The 5,768-nt window shown below is 38.5% G+C and overlaps 1 long non-coding RNA gene across 1 annotated transcript; it reads right to left on the bottom strand.

Annotated features, from left to right (window-relative positions):
* Positions 1 to 503: 503 nt before the first annotated feature.
* LOC306962595 lies at positions 504 to 3,525 on the bottom strand. Its single transcript, XR_013792829.1, has 3 exons — positions 2,818 to 3,525; positions 1,363 to 1,518; positions 504 to 597 (listed from the first exon to the last, which is right to left on the bottom strand). It is a non-coding gene; the product is annotated as an uncharacterized lncRNA (long non-coding RNA).
* Positions 3,526 to 5,768: the final 2,243 nt, after the last annotated feature.

Genomic DNA, 5,768 nt, shown 5'->3' on the forward strand with positions numbered 1-5,768 from the left:
CTTGTTTTAAAGTGGGCATGTTACAATTTATAATATATGGCATCTGTAAGAAATAATGCTGTAAATGAGTTACAGGTGAAGGAGCCGGAAAGGTCTTGACTGAAGCTCTTCCTGCTGATTTTTAAATGTTCAGAAGTTACATAATGTTCGTTTTCAGATTTTGGGTAAAAAAAGAGACCTCAATTTAACAGCTTTCCCCCAAGATTACTCCAAACAGCATGCATTTAGTGAAAGACTACTCCAGGCCTATCTTTAAGTAAATTATGCAAATGTCTCCTTAAAGGACTGTAGTTGATGTGTGTACTAATCAATTACAATTGCAATAAAATGTTAAATAGTTCATCAAGTTGAACATTTTTACAATTAGCAATGTATGAATGTCTGAACAATTATGAAATTTATCCAAAGCCGGAGTAAAATCATAATGAATATAACATGTACAATGCACTGAGTTGCATCCAGGACTGTTTTAAGTAAATGTAAATATTAGCAGTTAAAACTTACCACATATTGCCTAATGAGATTGTTAGGATCTTCGTTGAAATACACCGAGAGTGCCTTCAGGATGCAAGATCTCCTCACTTCAATTGTGTTGTTCTGTAAACAACACAAACAAAAAGAAGGAAAATGATTTCAGCAACCTGCATTTAAGAATATGATATTTCATCAGATAATTAAATGAAAAAGTATACCAATTGCTTAATGGACTGTGATTAAATATGGATAAAATAAAAATATATATATATTTGTGCATATATATGCGCTTTGACCCAGCGGTGGCTGTATGCGTGGGAAGTATGTAGCTTGGAAAAATCCAGACTCATCACTGTATCAGCGAGTGAGTCTGGTCATAGCAGGAGTTTGCTGTGGATGCAAAGATTTTAGCGCCTCACAGTCTCGGTGCCTGTTGTTTATCGTAAAGAGGAAACACCTGAAGCTCTCTGTAGATAGTGGATTATTTGACAAACGAACATTTGATGAAGATTTCAGCAGATTCAGAGCAGGTCAGATGTTTATCAGTTCATGATCTTTGCTAAACTTCTGTCATGAGGCTAAACTCTGCGTTAGCGCTAACGCTACACTCTGAGTGCGCTAACTTAAAATCGATTTTCAAAGAATCGTTACATCCTTACTAAAAACATATACAATAGGTAAGAATGATAGTGTGTTTGAGAGTGCACATGGGGGACGACGGATGGAAATTAGCCTAAGACCGGTGTGGCTTGTTTAAATGCATGAGACCCATGTATGTTCATTAACATGTACTGTACCGACCAAACAAACCAACAAATAAAATAAGCAAGAGCGAGACACTGTTTACACAAACATTATGCCTGTAAATTTTAGGGAGCAATTACAAACCTCCTCAGTGGCTGCCATAATTTGAACAATCTTTTGCCCAAGCGCTCCTCCCTTCTTCCTGAATATTTTCACCATCTTGGAAGCATGCTGGTCCAGTTGAAACATGAACTTTGAAGTAAGTGCCATTGTGGTGATCCTTTTGAATTCTGCATTTATCTAGAAAACATAAATGATAGTATGTGTTTTAGTGTTAAATTGATTAATCAACAACTACTCAATTATTGAAATAATCAATGATTTAATCAATGATTATTTTAGTGATTGAGTAATGGTTTCCACCTGAATCAGTTTGCTTTTACCAAAATGTACTTGGAAAAAAGCATCAAAAATGGAAAGAATAAGCCACAAAAAGCAACAAAACAGTTACAAGAAAAGGATGAAAGTGCAAGAAAAAAATTTATGACAAAAATGTGACAAAAATTTAAAAGAAAATGCAACGCAAAAAAAGCATCAAAGAGTAACAAGAAACAGGTGAAAGTGCAACAAAAACTTACAAAAAGTGTCAAAAAAAAACGGAAGAAAGAAGTGACAAAAATTGATGAAAAGGTGATGGTCTTTGGTTTTAGCCTTTTAGATAGGTAAGAGGTTAAAGACTTTTGTTTTTATATTTAGTGTCTGTAGTGTTTTGTGCATTGTAAATGTTCTGAATATCTGTTTGTGTCTCATCAAATCAGAGCAGAATTAACAAACATTTACTTCATTAACTTAATTTCATCAACATCCCAACTGGAGATACATTTACTTTAGATGATTGAAAAAATTGGAAAAAATGAAATTTTCACACATAGCTAAATGATTAATCAACTAATCGTAAAAATATTCGGTAGATTAATCGATTTAAACAAAAAAATAGCTTCAGCCCTAATGCATTTTGATCTGTATGTTTGGCATGTAAACATTAAAGGAATAGGCCACCGCTTTTACATGCTGACATATGTTCTTCCCTTACCTTAGAGTTGTTGATATGTAGCTGCCTTGTCTTTGTCCGTGCGCTCTGTCATGCAAACGGAGCACAAACGCAGCCTCTTCCACATACTGAATAGACCCGGGTACTATATTGTGAGGCGTAATAACACGAGGAGCACTACGTCCAGAGTTAGTGCGCGGACGTAGTGCTCCTCGTGTTATTACGCCTCACAATATAGTACCCTTTTTATCTGCTGAGAAAATCGGCATGCTACATTTCTGTGTTGCTATACTTTGTAGTGTAACAATTCACGTAGCTGCATTTAAATAGGGAAACGTGGAAGAGTTTGTTAGCTTCTAAAAGGGAGCAGATTTGGGTCTATTCAGTATGTGGAAGAGGCTGCGTTTGTGCTCCGTTTGCATGACAGAGCGCACAGACAAAGACAAGGCAGCTACATATCAACAACTCTAAGGTAAGGGAAGAACATATGTCAGCATGTAAAAGCGGTGGCCTATTCCTTTAAAGGAAATTGTAAATTCATGACAAACCTCACGATGACAGAAGAGAGCAGGCCATCGCTGTTTAAACTCTGCAATGAAGGGCATGTCTTTCAGAATTTCCATTCTTCTGTGCGGAAATGTTTGCTCCATTTTCTTTTGAATTACTTCTTCATTATGCTTTTTCTGGACTTCAGTCAGTAGGGTCACTCTCTCTTCCTCCTGACTTTCTTCTCCTTCTCCCTCTGGATAATCAGGGCAGAAATTCACCTCTGCTCTTCTTGGCTTTTTAACTTGGTTTGGAGAGGAACTATCATTTCTACGCTTCAGGGAGTTAATTATCAGTTCTGTGCATCCTAGGCCTCTAAGCTTGGTGCGATAGTTGGACATTTTGTACTTTAAACTCGTCTTCCAAGCTTCAAACCCTGATGTGGAGCCTCGTTCTTTTAAACACGGATGTTTGGTGATTAAACCTCTGCATACATCATCCCACTCAATGTCTGAAGGGTATGCTTTGTACTTGATTATTTCACTAACCAAGCTTTCTGTGATATCAGACTTTAGCTTTGGTGTGGGCACTAAAAGGGTTCCATTTTTGTGAAAGTCTTGATCTGCCTTGCGCAACTGCATATTAACTTCAAAGTTGAAGGTAGGTATGGGAAAGACGCTTGGCCAAGCTTCCACTCTGAGCAATGAGGATGAAGAGGTTGATGGAGATGGTACAGTTTCTGGAGATGAAAGGATATCTGTATCAATGGAGTACCTCGAGCTGAGACTGGACTCAGGGCTCCTCATAGTAGTTGGAGTTGAAGTTCTCAGAGTACTTTCAGGTGAAGGTTCAGGAAAAGGTTCAGGAACACTCATGTAAATCACCTTAACTTTATCCATATTCTTCAGTTCAGCGGTTGAAGTCACATTCAAGAAAGCATTGAAGTCACTGTCCATGTATTGAAGTCTAAACTCCTTTGTTAACCCACATTGCTTCTGAATCTCACTTTTGAGTTCCTCCAAGCTCTTTGGTATTCCGGATGGCAGTGTAATTTTGAGCGCATCATTTTCTCCCAGGATAACAAGTAGCTTTGTTGGGTCTGTCATAGTTCGTCTTGCTTCTCAATTTTGCTCTAAAAACAAACAACAACAAAAAAACACAGTTTATACTTAGTGCCTCTCTCTCTCTACAAAAAACACTCATAAGTATTTACCTTTACAGTGAATGAACCTTTTCAATGTCACCATTCGTGATGGTCCAACTTTGTATTCACTCAGGGGATAGCGATCCGGCAGTTCATCCAGTTCGAGTAGGTTCACATCGCTTGATGGTGGATCGAGAATGAAAGCTCTGAAGTGTTCGATGTACCAGGAACTTCTTTTCTTTACGACGAACACTAACTTTTCGGCTAAAACAAACATGTGAACTATCTCAGCAAACTGTGGAAGACTGTCCAATGATCCATGTGCCACCAACATGCCCTTTTTGTAGTTTATTCCATCAAAGGTGACACTCTGCGACACATTAACTATAGTAATGTCAGGGTATTTTTGAGACAGACAATCAGCTATTGTATCTTTGAGGAGTTCAACTGGTACTGATGAGACACGTGAAACCTCTAGAGGTGCCTTTTCACAGCTAGATGAGTGTATATAATGCCCAATCATCAGCTGATGCTTTGTGGCCAAAGACAATGGTATGTTTCGGAAGCAGTTTGTGTGCCTAACAACATTTTTAAAAAATGTGTGCTTTGACTCAAATCTTATTGTCCACAATAGAGCGAGTGGGCCAAAGTGACGAATGAGAGAAGGATAATGAGAAAGAAAATGATGCTTTGGCAATGGTCTCCTATCAGGACAAACTTCGGCAAACCTGTAGATATGGTCCTTAATCTTACTCTCGAGAAGTGCAATCGAGGAATCTGTATGGACAGGGCAAACCACCAGTTCAACAATATCCTTCAGATCAAGTAAAAGATTCCAGGCTGGCTCATCTTCAGGTATAAACTGCCCAATGATGAAAGGTATCAGTCTCAACAAACACCAGTTTTCGTGACAGTTGCCACCAACTGTGTTTTTACTTAAAAAGGTGTGAGGTAGCTTCTGAGGACGATTGGTCTGATCCCCCCATTTGTAAGGAAATGACTGAATAAGTAGATTTAACCTGTCAAAGGAAATATACTTTTTACTTATCAGTAAACGGAAACAGACAGCAAGCTCGAAAGGCACAATTCCTTCAAAAAGGTCGTGGGCAAGATCTGGTGGGAACCCTTCTGTAACCTTAAAGAAAGATAGATTGTCAGCCAAGACACAACTGTTTTTCACCCCGCAACAAGCTACTCCATTCTCACGCGCAATTGCAACATGTTCGCGGTGTTGGTCTTCAGTCCTTAACTTAAATTCTTCAATGTTGGCCCCTGCAGACTCAATCTCTGAACGGGAAGCTGGACAAAATCTACAAAAATAGTCCCCAGAAAAACTTTCCACAAATCCAGCAAGGCCATGAGCGCCAAGACTATCAGCAACTACATACTGAACAGTCCCTTTGACATAGGTTTTTAAATGATCAACAAAGACTCCTTGCTGCTCCAAGGTCACAAGGTCTTGCAAAAGTGGCTCAAATACTTTCTGATAGCCAAATGTCTTTACATCATCACTTTTACACAACAAAGCAAGATATATCGAGGAAAGTGCAGAGTGACTACCTGGTGGAAGATTTCCTAAAATCCAATAAACGGAGCAGAGTTTATGCTTTTTTCGAGACGTGCCCAGCGGATTACAGATCTCAAAGTCGTCTATATAAAGACACAAAGAGATTTTCAGTTCATCCTCAGCATTCAGAAAGTCATTGTTAAGAAAATATAGACCATCTCGATACGATCTGTAACCTTTTTCATTTGCAGACCGGTATTCCTCATGGCTATCTATTACTTTTTTGAATATAGTCTTCTGCTCAAGTAGTTGCTGTAATGATCTATGGATGGAAACGTATTGGAATGACTGCTTACTTTGAG

The sequence above is a fragment of the Gobius niger genome (genome assembly GCF_951799975.1).
Source record: "Gobius niger genome assembly, chromosome: 4".
NCBI classification, from domain to species: Eukaryota; Metazoa; Chordata; class Actinopteri; order Gobiiformes; family Gobiidae; genus Gobius; species Gobius niger.